This window comes from Lactuca virosa, chromosome 5, assembly GCF_052849685.1.
Source record: "Lactuca virosa cultivar CGN04683 chromosome 5, Lactuca_virosa_CGN04683_v6, whole genome shotgun sequence".
Classification (NCBI taxonomy): Eukaryota; Viridiplantae; Streptophyta; class Magnoliopsida; order Asterales; family Asteraceae; genus Lactuca; species Lactuca virosa.
This window is the reverse complement of record NC_136430.1, coordinates 452,050,928-452,066,823: the sequence shown is the minus strand read 5'-3', so window position 1 is coordinate 452,066,823 and position 15,896 is coordinate 452,050,928. Positions and strand designations below refer to the sequence as shown.

Below are 15,896 nucleotides of genomic sequence, written 5' to 3'. Positions count from 1 at the left end.
TTAACCAACAAGCACTTAATCCTCAAAGTCCGAAGTCCATCATTTCTAGAAGTGATTCAAACACCAAAAACATCCCAAAGGTTGGTGCTTTATAGACATACATGTCCAATGCATGTCTTGAACCCGTATTAGGTCAAAATGGGGATTTATGACCTAATCTCTATGCATGACATCAAAACTTGATTATAATCCAGATCCAAAACACTACTATTCCTCTTGACTTGGAGATTCATAAAGTTGCCAACTTTATGAGATCTAACCATTCCATCATTCAAGAATAGGAAGCTAAAGGAACAAAACTCAAGATCTAACAACTTGGAATGATAAAAATCAAGTCTTATATACTTACAAAGGTCCAGAAGAGTGCCAAGGTGGAGAATGGGGACTTGCTTGCTTGATCTTAGCTTCCTTATTAGATTTAAAAAGCACCAAACTAGCTCTAAAAATAGAGGAAGATGATTAGGGTTTCTTTCAGGGCTTGAGGGGCTGAGGATGAACAAACCCTAGCCTCCTTATTCCTTTAAATAGGGAGAAAAAACCCAGAAGATTAGGGTTTTCATTCCAGCCATCAACACGTCGTGTTCCAAGAGGCAACACGCCATGTTCCAAGAGGCAACACGTCGTGTTGACCTTAATGAAACCTGCACTTCTTCTTATCTAGACACGCCATATTGGTTCCTCCAACACGTTGTGTCCAATCCTCAAAAGGGGGTTTATTCCCAACAATTGTTCCTCAAGATTTCGGGTGTTACACAGGAAATTGAAATGGAGTTTTTGGCTCTGAAGAAGGGAAACATGACTATATCCCAATACAACACAACCTTCACTGAGAAGACGCAGTGCGCTACAGATTATTGCTCTACTGATAGAATATTGTACGACACTATGTTGAGGGGTTACCGTATGAGTACCGAGCTGTGGTTCACTCGAAGGCTACTTTGATTGAAGGTATGGATGAGGCACGTAAGATTGAGAAAGATATCGCGGATCATGATGGTACTATCGGAAGATGAGGCGAGAAGAGGAAATGGAAGGGTTCGTCTGATTTATCGAATAAGAACAAGAATATTTAGCACAAAGAGAAGTGTGACAAGGCGGTTGTTAGGAGCGTTGTCACTTGTAGACGTTGTTGCAAACCGGGACACAAGTAGGTAGATTGTAAGATTCCTGATTTTGTATGTTATAATTACGGGAAAATGGGCCACATTAGTCGCCTGTTCCCGAATGCGAAGGTTGAAACAGATATCGGTGGTAAGAAGACTGATTCACCAAAGGTGCAAGCATGAGCATTTCAAATGATCGTCAAGGAGGTCAGACATGATGGTGAGGTACTCTCAGAACTGTTCATCTAAGTGTTTTGTTTTCTATGTGTAATAGTGTTTGATACTAGCGGTGGTAGATAATGTTATGTGTAATAGTGTTTGATGCTAGCGGTGGTATATCATTTGTATTTGTGTTTTTTTGTGCTTGTCTTGTGTTAATTCAAAGTTTTTCTGGTTTTTGTGTTAAACATTGTGATAGCGGTAAGGAATCTTGTTTTCATGTTTGGGGAAATGTACGATGAGTTTTCTAATGTGATGGTTGAACACACTTTTTCCCTTTGACTTGGACGACGATCGGGATCAAGTCGTGCGATGTCGTCATTGATATGTTTTGGCTGACTGCCAGCCAAACTGAGGTTCTCTGCGCTAAAAGCGTGTGTAAGTTCCGTGTTTTGTGTAAGGGTATGCTTGTTTTGTGAGGAGATAACCCTAGGGCTTGTTTCCATCATTTTTACTTTAGGGTAGGGATGAAAGTGGGTCCAAACCCGGACCGGATGGACCCGGACCCGGAAAACCCGGAACCGGTTAATGAGATTTTGTAGAACCGGAAACCGAACCGGTATATAGGAACCGAATCCGGTTCGGTTCCGGGTACGGTACCGGGTAAAGTGGGTCTAGAACCGGAAAACCCGAAAACATCAAAGTGGGTAGGTTGGAATCGGATAAAGTGGGTTTAGAACCGGAAAACCCGGAAAAACCGAAATTTTTTGGTAATTACGTACTATTTAGTGGGTTGAACTTTGAAAATTTTCATATTGATATCCCGATTTTGCGGGACTGTAACTCATTGAATATGAAACCAAAATTGACAGAATTATAGTCTAAAATCATGTACAAACTCTAAACTACAGTCTAGAAAAAACCCCATGTCAATCAGACTTTAAACGAATGAGATATGCATGTGTTAATTTTTTCACAGAATACAAAGTACAAAAACAAATAGCTGAAAAGTTGAAAATTTTCAGTTTTGATATCCCGACTTCGGGGGACTGTAAATCATTGAATATTAAACCAAAACTGACAAAATTATAGTCTAAACTCATGTACAAACTGTAAATTACAAGTTGGAAAAAACCACATGTCAATCCGACTTCAAACAAATTAGATGTGCATGATTTAAAACTTTCACAGAATAAAAAAAACTGAAAAACTAAAAACTTTCAGCTTTGATATCTCGACTTTGGGGGACTATAAGTCAATGAATATAAAACTAAAAATGGAAAATTTATAGTCTAAAATCACGTACAAACTCTAAAATACATGTTGGAAAAAACCGCATGTCAATCGGAGTTGAAACGAATGAGATATGCATCTTTTAAACGTTTCACAAAAACCGGTTCCGGCCCTAAAAGTGGTTCCGGTTCCTAACACTGGTTCCGATTTTTAGACCCGATTTACCCGGACCCGAAGGACCCAAACCCAGATTACCCGGAACTCGTATAAAGCCAATTTTTAAACCCGGAACCGGAACTGGTTCTACATATATTCTGGTTCTAACGGTTCTGGTCCCGGTCCAATTCCGGTTCCGGTCCGGTTTTCCGGTTCTAAATTTCATCCCTACTTTAGGGTGAGCAAGTGTCTTGCGAAGAGGTGTGAGTTTTCCTTTGACTCATGCGATGGAGGGATCAAGGTAATCATTGGCTAACTTTTTATGGTGATGGTCAAGGAGTTTTGACTGTAGACCATCGAAGGGTGATATTGAAAGACTCTTTGTGGGTGAGAATGATATGTTTTGACAATCGAGGCAAGTGAAGAGCCAAGTGTCTTGTTGATAGACGATTTGTGATTCGACTAATCAATGCACAGGATGGAGGAGCATGTAGATATCTTGGTTAGAGAAAGACCAAACATCGGAGGATGAAACGAGTCAAGCTCATTAAGTCCCAATGAGAGGACATGTAGTGATCAAAAGTGACCTAGGTGGTAGAAAACATTAAAGTTCGTTACACTAAGTTGTCTATGTCGATATCTGATTCCGATAACATAATCATTTTAAGGAGGGGAGAATTGTAACGACCCAAAAATCTTTCCATAAACGACGTTAACTTCCCGTTACTCGAGTATTAGCGGTTGTAAACTTATTTCGATTCTAAGCGTATGAATTGAAATAAATTAAAAGGAAAAAAAATATAGGTGAAACATAACGATGTAACAATAAATAAAATCAAATTTTGACCATTTATTTTTTCAATCTTAGAACCAAAATTTGTCCTCGTGATTCCTACCAAAAAGGTAAAAAAAATATTATAATCAAACTAGAAAGGTTACCCACGCTACGCGGAGGCCAGAAGCTTTCAATGTTGTTTCCGAATTGATAAATATGACAGACATAGAAAGTCGAAGGATGAAAAGTCCGGGCTGTGCCCCGGACAAAAAATGTAAAAGTTTTGACTGCAAGGACCAGAAGTGTGAAAATGGCTAAAGAATTAAAGGGGTAGGAATTAGCAACTTTTTAGAAAAGTGATCAAAGTTGTCAAACCGTTAAAGTTTTGTGGCCAAACTTTAAATATTAAAAGGTTCCAAAAAAGTGTAAAAATATTGATTGCAAGGACCAAAAGTGTCAAAATGGGTAAAGAATAATGAGCAAAGTTGCCAAAAAACATCCAAATTTAGTATTCCTAACTTCCAACAATAATACAGGGACCAATTCTGTCAAAAAAATGGGAAGTTGAATGGAACACAAACAAAAGTACATGAATAAATTAATTAAAGAAGTACAGGGACCGGATATGTAAACCAAGGGACCAAACCTAGACAAAGTATGTCAACTTCACTATTCATTTCTTCCACAACTTTAATATATATATAATAATGATTAGAAGTTCTCGATTTTATGATTTTTTTAAAATACTATTAATTGTCAATATCGGTATGTCGTGTATATATATATATATATATATATATATATATATATATATATATATATATATATATATATATATATATATATTGAACGACATATCATAATATTTTTTTTTAAATCTCATATGTTATATGTTTCAAGTTGAAATTGAAAAAGTTCTAATCATTCGATTATAATATTTTTCTTTTTACCTTTGTAATATTATAAAATTTATAAGTTACATCATATATTATTCAGCAAAAGTATTTAGTTATTAGTTAACTTTTCACAAATTTACTTAGTACTTACAAATCAGATCAATCCTCTTGGTTTAAAAATGGTTAGCCATGTATTTTAATGGTGTGACAGTAAGCAAATAAGAAATTCAATTTCGAATTGATTTTGATAGAAATTGAAAAATTACAAAAAATCTCAAAAGTATGACCCATAAGATATAAACACAAATGCTTCATGTTTCTAGAAGGAAAACTACATATGAGACCAACTTTGAGGAGAAGTTTGTTTTTTCTTTCTTAGGGAGTTTCTTGCAAAATTAGTTGGCAGTGGATAGTTTGTAAAATGTAGCGTTTTGTTAAACACTATGTGAAATAACTTTTCGATTTGGAACGTTTTGTTTAAACCAAACGCTAGAAGCTTGTAGTGTCAAACAAGACTTTTCGTTCAAAATGGAGCGTTTTTTCAAACACTAAAAGCTCTCAAACGGTCTGTGCTAAACACGCCCTTAGACTTTTCAATGTCATATTGTAATTTAACTTGTTCAATTTCCAAAAAAAATTAGGAATTTAAATAAAGTTTGGAAGGTTTTTTAAAGCTTGAAGTATTAGTAAAAATTTGAAATATACAACAAATTCTAATTTTATAAGAGCAACTTATAAAAAAATATAGAAATATATTGGGTGTTGCTATTCGCACTTATATGGTCAAAACTATTTTTATGAAGTGAATACCACCTATACATTAATTAAAATTTTAAAACCCAAATTGAAAAGACATCTTCCTTCCAACCTTCTCCGTTTTGGTCACACGCTTTTCTTTTTAATGCTCCCCACTTTCTTTAATTGATTAAAAAATTTAGGATGCTAGTAAGTATTGATATGTATATATTGAATTATTGAGAAAGAAAAAACAATAACTAAATGAAAAAGCACAGGTAATACAAATAAAAATAGGATAAAGGGTAAATTTATATTTATAACATTCTAAGTATTATCCTCCTTATTTATTTCTAAACTAGTTTATAACCCGTGAGAACCATGGTTATAAAATTAATTAAACTTTCATAATAAAAAATTATAATTATTAATCAATTATTTTAAATAAATTATTAATTAAGAGATATATAAAATTTTAAAGTTATTATAACTTCAAATTTAACATATAATTAGAAAATATAAATTTGAATTTTGAAATGAGTTGTCTAATATATCTACTTGACACATGACATAATATTAATGAGGAGTTGTATTAGAGTGACACTTGGCAAAATGAGATTAAAACTATTCATTTACTAGGTTAAAACTCATGTACTACACGGGTGATAAGTTAAAATAACATATACTAACAAAAACATAGGCATTATCATGAATTTGCAAACACTCTTGTTTACACATTTCAATGCAAAAACTTCTTTGTTCCAAGATTCCTAAATTTGTACTTCTTGTTCCAAGATTCCTATATGTGCAATGTTTTTTTTACTAAATATTTTTCAACTATAGAATTCATATCTACTCCTTTCATGTTCGAAATCTTAAAAAAATAAAATAAAAAGACAATTTTTATGAAGTAGACTGTTGTAAATGACAATTTTTAAAAAATAAAATGATATGAATGATTTTAACACGAAAGTAAAATGCTATTATTCACATTAAATTAAAAATGCTATAATTAACATACAAATACTATAATTATCATTGAGATGAAATTAAATGTTATAATCGACATTAACATGAAAGTTACATGTTATACTTCAAAAAGAAAATGAAAGCAAAATGCTATAATCAACATTAACACGAAAGTTGAATGTTAAAATTGAAAAAAATGATATAATTGACATTAAAATAAAAGTTGAATGCTAGAATTGAAAGAAAAATGAAGGATATGCTATAATCAACATTGAAATTAAAGGCCAACGAAAGTTGAATGTTAAAATTGAAAAAAAAAAGTGATATAATTGACATTAAAATAAAAGTTGAATGCTAGAACTGAAAAAAGAAAATGAAAGAAATGCTATAATCAACATTGAAATTAAAGGCCAATGCTATAACCGGGAAAAAAAGAAAAACAAAAAAACAAAAAAGTAAAACGCTCCATCATAGTCGATAACATGAATGTTGAATGCTTAATTGAGAAATTGAAACTAAAACAAAGTATATTGATGATTAAAATGATAATGAAAAATCAATGATTTAAAAAATTTTATTTAATTAGTTTATTAAAAATATGATACATAAAAGTTATTTCGTAAATAATAATGTATATATAAATGTAAATTAAACTTATAACAAATAAATAATTAAGACGTTCAATTTTTTATTAGACCGCCTCCATGGCAACCCATATTTTTGATTAATGCGTTATTGTAGTCTTTTAGCCAATAGTGTCAAATCCAAAATTATAAATAAAAAGAACAACGATAACCAAAGAACCAGGTATATTGAGATAAAAAAATTTTAGAAATAAAATTAAATGAACAGGGGTCTAATTATTCTTTCGAGTATATTGAGTAAAGAGTAGTAAGATTGGGAGCATTGATAGACGGGGAGGAGTGAGTAATGACAAAAGCTATTATATTGATACAAAAGATTGGCTTAAAGGCTAGATATAACATTGTAATTATAGTGAACTCACAAGGTTACTTTCTAGTCTATGCATCTTTTTTAACATTTCATTTATGGATACATTAGAAAGGAAATAACAATCTGTTTGTATCTTAACCAAAAACTGGAATGAAAAGTAAATTTCATGATCAGAGCTTAGTTTAGTAGATAAAAAAGATTTTATTAGAAGAGTAAAGAATTTATACATATATATCATCTCCCACACTCACCATTCACAGATTTTTTCCCACCGCAATTTTGCTCCATATGCATAGACTTTGAAGGGTAGTTACTCCACAGCAAATATGAGTATTAAAATAGAAAATGATGTACATAATCACCTGAAAGGATGGAAATGCCCTTACAAATATGAGTATTAACATAGAAAATGATGTACAAAATCATCATAGGCTAAAAAGAAACATTTGTATTTTTTCTACATTTTATAATGACAAAAATAATATATAGTGAATACCTCTCCAATTATAGGACTTGAGGAAAACGATTTTAAACCCTCTTGAAACTTTGATGTCACCTTATTTACTATATCACCAATGTCTCTCCCTGAAAATATATAAAATGTGAGAAACATTTATTGTATAATAATTATTATTATTATTTTTTGAAGATGTAAAGTAAGAAAGTACTGGTAAATTTTGAGAGCTTCTAATGCAACAGCACAGGATACATGATGCCTAGAATAGGTGAATCCATGAGAAAGTACACATAAGGAATATAAAATGTTGGAAAATGTAATTACACGCAATGATGGGAATCACCAATTCCGACGAAATCACGGAATAAGTTTTGGGATTTTACCGAGTTTATTGATTTGTGAAGATATGACATCTGCAACTTATGTGCTAACAAGAACAGCTCCAATAGGCATATATGCATAGGCATATATGCAGAGGAAAGGGACTGAAATTTTTTGGCTTTTTTTATTGTAATTCTATTTGAGATTATATAGTATCTGATTTTACTTATTTTTATTTATATAATGTTTAGTGATTATACCTTTGCTATGGAGACAAGATCAGGCTTAATCTTGTACTTATCACATCCAAACATAGTTCCAATCCTTTCAAATGCACAGATTACCTCTAAATTACAATTGCAAAATGTTATTACTTATTACTACTCAACAAAATAAAAATATAAATTTAAAAATAAAAACTACCACTTTACCTCATCAGCTATGAATAAAATATTATATTTTTTAACAACAGCCTGGACCTTCATAATGGTTAAAAAGATATAACACAGGTGAGAGTCATTGCTTACATTAACTATAACACAGGGGAAAGTCTGTAAATTTATAAAAACCCAACCTTCTCAAAATAACCTTCAGGTGGAGGTATCACACCTCCTGCTCCCATAACTGGTTCGATTACAATATCTGCGAATTGAAGATCTTCTAGATTCGAAGTATATTTTACACAAGCTACAACATCGGTCCTTACTTCCTGCCAAGTAGATTTTTCATAAAGTTTAATGGTTAATGCATGCAAGATCATATTTTAATTTGAAATATTATCCATTTGATTATCCCACGGAATTGTTATCAAATTTAGAGAGGTATTGAACCGATATGTGCAATCCTAACACAAAAACCCTAAGGAGTGCTACCATACGTAGATAATCATTAGTGAATCAACAAATTCGAAACCCTATAACTATATTATTATCAACTAATTCGCAGAGCAGAATTCTGAACAAATTGTGGGGCTTAGGATGATATATGGCTATAAATATGACGAAGTTTGGGATCACTACGATCAAACAATAACAGACATACAGAAGAAGAATAGTTACTCCACAACAAATTCGGAATAAAAAAGACGAATAAAAATCAGAAATCGAACCTGTTGGCGGAGCAAGCTCTGAAGTGATTGGTGAGATTCGGTTTCTTAAGGTTGAATTGAAACATGGAAGAGAAGCTATCGGACCTGAACATGGTGATGAGTCCAAATATTTCAAATCGCTCTCTCTATCTCTGCTTTTCAATCGAACACTGGTGTGGAGGTGGTGGAGCTGTCGATTCAATATTGTAAAGCCTAAATCCAAGAAAGTTTGTGAAGATTAGGGTTTACATCAACAGATATGGAGTAGTCACTTCCTGATTTAATGGGATTACCCTTGATGAGCGGTATGATTTGCTGATTTTACGGATTGATGAATATACGGGATGGACTGCAAGAGGGTAGAACAGGAATTTCACATAGATTAGTTTTTTTTCGTCCACATTTACCCCTTCAATTTGTTAAACTGTACACATTCAGTCCTTATGACCGGTTACTCCAGATTAGCCGGGAAAAATGACTTAATAGGGTAATATACTTCTCATTTTGTATACATTTAGTCCTTAATATTTTTGTACACATTTAGTCCTTAATATTTTTTTGTTTCAAAATAAGTCATTTTTGTTTTTGTACACATTCAGTACTTATGAATGTTTTCTCTAGGTTTTTCTCACGACATCTTACATGGGACAATCATTGATGAAGTGTGTGGGGCTGTTGATGTTTATGTGTAATGTCTCATTTTCACAACAAAAAATTTTCATTTTTAACTAAGGCAAAACTCCCTAATTATAAATCCATTATTAAGAAAAAACGTTTATTCAAAAATACATTTATCGAAAATCAGAGTAATATAAGAAACGCAAAATCCTCAATATTGTTGATGAGTGTATACAGTCATGCATCCTCCTTCCCACGACCAACGATAGAAACTGGAAACATAAACAACTGGGTAAGCACAAAGTTTAGTGAGTTTCCCCCAAAATACCCGATACAACAAACGTATTATCATGCATAACGGACCCACACTCATCAGACTGGAATACCTTCGCCCAATCAGTCATCAGACTGGAATGTCCACATGCAACAGGTCCAATCAGTCATCGGACTGGAATACCCAAGGTTTGTTGGCATTCCGCCTTAACCCAACAGCTCTTCTCGAGTCTTCGTGCCTATAGCTTATAGTCGGCCCGCACCAGGTATCTTGGCCTACAACATATAGCATGACCACCTCAACCTATCCCACCACCATATGGCTATCCCACATAAGATGTCGTGAGAAAAACCTAAAAAAATCATTCATAAGTACTGAATGAATACAAAAACAAAAATGACTTATTTTGCAACAAAAAAAATATTAACGACTAAATGTGTACAAAGTGAGAAATATATTACCCTATTAAGTCATTTTTACCAGCTAACCTGGAGTAGCCGCTCATAAGGACTAAATGTGTACAGTTTAACAAGTTGAAGAGGTAAATGTGGACGAAAAAAAAAACTCAGTGACTAAATGTGTACAAATCGAAAAATATATTACCTTTTATTTTAGACTCCTGTTTTTTTTTCCTTTTTAGGCAATGAATCCCTTAAAATCAGCAACAATTTGAATTTGAATTCAAATTTGATTAATTTATGTCTTTTACTATGGTCTTGACTGATATCTGATTATTTAGAAAGAACAAGAGGATCAATGGTTCTAACCAACTTCAATTCTTCAAATTTGTGGATACAACCTTCTTCTTATTCCTCGAAACATTAATTGTGTGTCTCCAAACACTAACTATGGGGGGGGGGGGGTGTTTAACGATTTGTGTGTGTGTTGATTTCGTAACTCATCTAATCCGATTTCAGCATGACTGGTTTCTCACATTTCGTCACTCCTGGGCGAACGATATCTGGTAGATTTTTCTTTTTCATCAATCTTCTGATTTTCTCTTAAAAATTTGGAGTTCTTTGTTACATAATTCAAAACCCACATTTGGGGATTTTTAGATTCTCTTCATGAATTTCCAACCACCTAACGGTAAAGTAGATTTGATAAATTTATCAGTTTTGCTTTTTTCTAACAAATCTGGTCATGGGAAAAAGATAATAAAACTAATTGGGGGATTATTAGATTCTTTTTTGTGATTCAAAGTTTACAGGTTTGACGACGCACACCAAATGTTTGATGAAATGCTTGAAAGAACCTGTAAGATTTAGTTTGACTTCATGATAACCCTGTTGTTTCGTTAGGCAGCTAGGTACGGGCAACGCGTATTCGCGTTAATCCGACGTGGAGGTGTAAAAACGCCGGTATAACGCGCCGAACACCGCGCCCGGCGTGCGTTATTAGGCGTTACGTTATAAACGTTACTGTGGTAACGCTCGACAATGGGAAGAATTCGAAGCAAAAATGATCCAACGTCTATATTTTTAATTTTTCAACCGTTGTAAAACGGTCAAAAATGTAAAAAAAAATTAATACAATTTCAATCTTTTTTCAACTATATATATATATACATACATCAACCTTTATATTTTACAAATATTTTATTACTCTCAAACCTTCAAAAAAAAAATTCTTTTCCCTACTATGGATCAAAACCCCAACATTCCTCCTCCAAACAAAAACAAACCTCCTCCTCTTGGTTTTGCACAATACGAAATGTACGCTAACATTCTCAACACACAAGACAACTTTTTCAATCCCGCCTCACCCCCACCACATTTCACTACAAACCTTCCACAAAACATTTTCAACCCATTTGCAACAATGCAACAAAATACCACACAACCACAACCCACCCAAGAAACTGTACCCGAGACGCAAGCGGGGGGAGCGGGAAAAAACGGCCCAAAAAGGTAGAGGACGAAGGAAAGGGAAAGCGGTTGCGGTGGAGCAATCGGAAGGCGAACCTCCTACATGGTGGACCGCGGACGAGGAATACACGTTGGCGGTGGCTTAGTGCGGGACATCAAAAAATCCAACGCAAGGAAACGACATGCGAAGAGTTGCTTTTTGGGAAGCCGTGATCGTGAAATTTTGTGCCATTTTGAATAAAGATGAAAACTACCGCAATCACGACATGTTGAGTAGCAAGTTGACTCAAATTAGCAAGAAGTGCACCAAGTTCAATTCCATCTACAACAAACTTTCCTCGCACAAGAAAAGTGGTGCGACCGATTTTGACGTTTATAGAGCAGCGAGGGAGAAATATCATGTGGAGACTGATCACGTTTTTTAGCACGAAAAAATTTGGGAGATTGTGAAGGAAGACCCAAAGTGGAATAAAACTGACACATTTATGGAACAAAAATCGAAGAGGTCGCGCGGCTCGGGTTCGGTCGATGTTTTGGACGCGTGGACGAACATCGACCTCAATGCGGACACGGATGAGATACCGGACGACTTGAACGACCTTGAAGAGATCTCCCCGCCTCGACGACCGATAGGCCGCGACAAAGCAAGGCGTGCTCAACGGCACGCGGATGAAGCCGAAAGTAGACGACGAGAGCAAGCCGAAATGAAACAAAAATTTGACGAGCACAACGAAATCACGCGTAAAAGATATGAATTGCAACAGGAACATTTTGAATTCTTGCGTCGTGAAGCCGACGGAGATCGTATTGCGAAAGATTTGACAATTCTTCAAACTAGCGAGGATAATTTGTCACCGAGACGGTTGGAGACACTCCGAAAAATGAAGACGAAGATTGAGCAGAAATATTTAGACGAAGATTAGTGTTTTTTTTCGTTGTAATGTTTTTTTTTTGTTATTTTTTCGGTCTATGTTTTTTTTTTCGTTGGAATGTCGTTTTATGTTTTTTGGTTGGAATGTAGTTTTTAATTAGTATTTATTTTAATTATGCGTTATTTAATTTATATGTTTTTTTAAAAATTATTATGACATAAATTAAAAAAATAAAACAAAATAGAAAAATGGGAATTACAAACATCAAAAAAAAAATTAAAAAATAAAATAGAAAATAAATGGTGTTATTACATGTTATTTGGTGTTGCCCATTTCCACATTTAGTGTTATAACAACATTTATGACTAGGATGATGATGTGACACCTTTTGGATGTGGTAACATGTAATAACATGTTGCCCATACCCAGCAGCCTTAGCTAAATTTTTTAATATTGATCAGACAATATAAGAACTTAGACTAATTAGAAACTCAAAGTTGCAAAACTAAAAATAACAGACTTTATATTAAAGAATATAAATGTCATATTATTGCTTCACTCTTTCTTGGAATTTTCTCAGACAATTATCCTCATTAGTAAAACCTTTTCCTTTTCTATGAATTTTATTTTTGTTAATTACGAATTTTGGTAAAAAAAATGTATTTTTTTATCACCATGGATAAAGAACAAAATTAAATTTACATATTGGAGGTTAGGTTTGCGGATTCAGATTTTACATAACTGTGGTAAAGTTTGAGAGGGTTAGAGAAGGTGGCGATAAAGGGTGTTGCTTTGAGTTTCTCACCGGCCCTTTCCAAGCTCTTAAGGAAGTCGGGTGAACTTTGACCATTTTCCCCTAATGGGTTTCTCCTTATGCTGTTTTTAGTTTAAGAAATTTCAATTTTTGTAACATTGACTACAAATTAAATATTTTATAATACATTAAAATAACTTCGTATTTGTTATGATAAACAATTTAATAAAATAACATGTCATTTAAAGTTGAATTGTATGAGATTTAAACATGTGTCACTAACTTAATTTATTAAAATTATCCCCTATCCTAATAAATAAGTACTTTTCTGCCATGTGGCATTCTCCAAGCCCTCTCCTAGCTTATATTCCCGCTCATTTTATCAAAGTGAAATTCCGAAATTATCCCTCTCACCCTTATTTGTTCATTTACCGGTCAAAACTTTCCTCTTCAATTTTCATATTTCAATAGGAAAATCAAGAATTTATCTTTTAAATCTTCACTCATCCTCAAATCTCGGTCCCTTGATTAGCTGTGATTTGGGTTTCAAAATCCCTAATTCACTCCCTTCAGTTGTAAAATCAGTCGCCCATTTATTATTTCGACATTCTTGCTTTGTAACCTCTAATTTCCATCTGACTCGTTTTCTTTGATCTTTTTGGTAAGCTCCGATGGCGGAACAAGAGGAGGAAGCAATGGCAAAATTTGAAGTGGATGACACACAGATTTGGAGAGAGACGAACACCAATCGACCAAGGTCTTCCACCACCTCTCCCGTTGCCGCCTCAAGCAGATATCGCTCTTCTCAACATAGGTGACCACCGAACGACCGGACCGGTGACATAACGGATAACCATCGACCCCAACTGCCATAACGTGATTTGAATGGAACATTAGTTTTTTTTTTAATACTAGGTATCACTTAAATATTTTGGGAGACAACAAAGCGATACGTCGGCATCCGTTCTTCATTTTTTGTCGAACCCAAAATCCTTCTTCCCCCAAAAAGTAAGTTACTCACTCCAATTTGTAGTTGAATTTTGTTTATTTTTGTTGATTTTGTCCAAATTGACATTTTTTCATTATATCTAATAATTTTCCCTATATTTTTTTTACAACAGGTAATGTTTGCACTTTGGATGTGAATGAAGATTGTTAAGATTTTATATAATGGTAATTAGATTTATACCCTGTTTGTGAGTTGATATAGAAGCCATACTTTTGCTTTGATGACTTAAGTGAAAAAAAAATATAAAGATACTTGATAATACTAGAGAGGTAGATACTAGATAATAGTAGAGAGGTAGATTCAGCCAAATTGATAAGGTAGCGGACTGTGAAGACTGTGAATCCACCATGTGTTGAACTTGGCTTTAAATTATAAATGGGTGGTGGACTGGGTACCACCAATAGACGCCATGTAAACAAAACAGGTCCGTCGAGTGTTGCTTGCATACTCCTGGGCCTAACCCAAAATGTTCTATACCATTACCATATCACAAAACAAAAAACAAAACACAAAAGAAAAAAAGATAAAGGAAAAAATAGAATAACATACGATTGAATTTGATTCAGCAGGTGATGTTGTTATTTTCAGCAGGTGATGTTGTTATTTCCAGCAAGGCTCTCATAAAACAAGATGTATCCATGCTCAGTGTTGCTTGCATACTCCTGAGCCAAACCAAATGAAGTTTGAACTGCTGGCTCATCAATCATCTCCACATTCTCATCATCAAAGAAGAGCCAGTGGTTGTGGCTTTTCACTAGACTCACATAATGCACATGGTTGGCCCACTGCCAACATGGACCACCATCGCGAACAAAGAGTACTCACAATCAACATCTTCCATGGTGTTTGTTAGCTTCAGCTCAAGGGGAAACACAACACGATATGACAACTTCTTGTACCTTCTCAGCTGCTCCATGTATTTGAAGCGTTTCAAATGTATCATTAGAATATGTGGTTGTTTCTTGATCTTCATCCTCTTTTGTGCTTCCTGCAAACTGTGGGCCCCCACAAACATTTTTACACTTCATAAAAAAGAAAACCTTTATTACAAAAATAAAATATTGTTGAGAAAGAAAGTAGAAACCTGCAGCACTTATCATAGAAAAACTTATCCTCAGCCTTTAAGGTCTCAGTGGAACTGAAATTCTTTAGGCAACTTGTAATGGAACTGTTTTGCTCCGAATTCCTTTAACCTATCGATTTAAGAAGTATAACTCTAAAACGAGACTTATTTAAAAAAAATAAACTTTCTGCTTGTGACCTCAATATTTAAATTTTAAGGTAAACACAAATGGAGGTTGCAGGGGCAATTTCGGTTAACAATGTAATTAGTTAGTAAATTTTATGTAATTTAAGAAAAATGAAAAATACCACAAATTGCCAAGTGACATAATGCTTTAGATTGCAAAACATTCTTATTTATTAGGGTAGATTTTTTATCCTATATTGTCCTGTGTTCCATCATATGTTCAAAACCATGAAATTTACTTTCTTTAATTGTTAAATAACAAACAAATATTTTTTTTGTTATCCTTTTTTCATAAAATTAATAGTTAGTTAATGAAACTATTTTGCTTTGATAAACAGTTAGATAGAAAAGAATAGCTTAATAATATATATAATGTATTTTTGTCATTTTATATTTATATAAAAAAT

General features: G+C 33.7%; 3 long non-coding RNA genes across 4 annotated transcripts; all 3 read right to left on the bottom strand.

Moving 5' to 3' along the window:
• Window positions 1-7,151: 7,151 nt before the first annotated feature.
• On the bottom strand, window positions 7,152-8,099 carry LOC145111517 (uncharacterized). Its single transcript, XR_013710286.1, has 4 exons — window positions 8,019-8,099; window positions 7,649-7,696; window positions 7,477-7,565; window positions 7,152-7,342 (listed from the first exon to the last, which is right to left on the bottom strand). It is a non-coding gene; the product is annotated as an uncharacterized LOC145111517 (long non-coding RNA).
• Window positions 8,100-8,185: 86 nt separating this feature from the next.
• On the bottom strand, window positions 8,186-11,298 carry LOC145114446 (uncharacterized). Its single transcript, XR_013711015.1, has 5 exons — window positions 10,341-11,298; window positions 9,139-9,194; window positions 8,867-9,058; window positions 8,333-8,467; window positions 8,186-8,237 (listed from the first exon to the last, which is right to left on the bottom strand). It is a non-coding gene; the product is annotated as an uncharacterized LOC145114446 (long non-coding RNA).
• A 7-nt stretch (window positions 11,299-11,305) lies between these two features.
• On the bottom strand, window positions 11,306-15,440 carry LOC145114445 (uncharacterized). Of its 2 annotated transcripts, XR_013711014.1 has the most exons (3): window positions 15,325-15,440; window positions 14,518-15,235; window positions 11,306-14,097 (listed from the first exon to the last, which is right to left on the bottom strand). It is a non-coding gene; the product is annotated as an uncharacterized LOC145114445 (long non-coding RNA). The 2 variants fall into 2 exon arrangements; XR_013711013.1 differs by lacking the exon at window positions 11,306-14,097 and having other exon boundaries at window positions 14,466-15,235.
• Window positions 15,441-15,896: the final 456 nt, after the last annotated feature.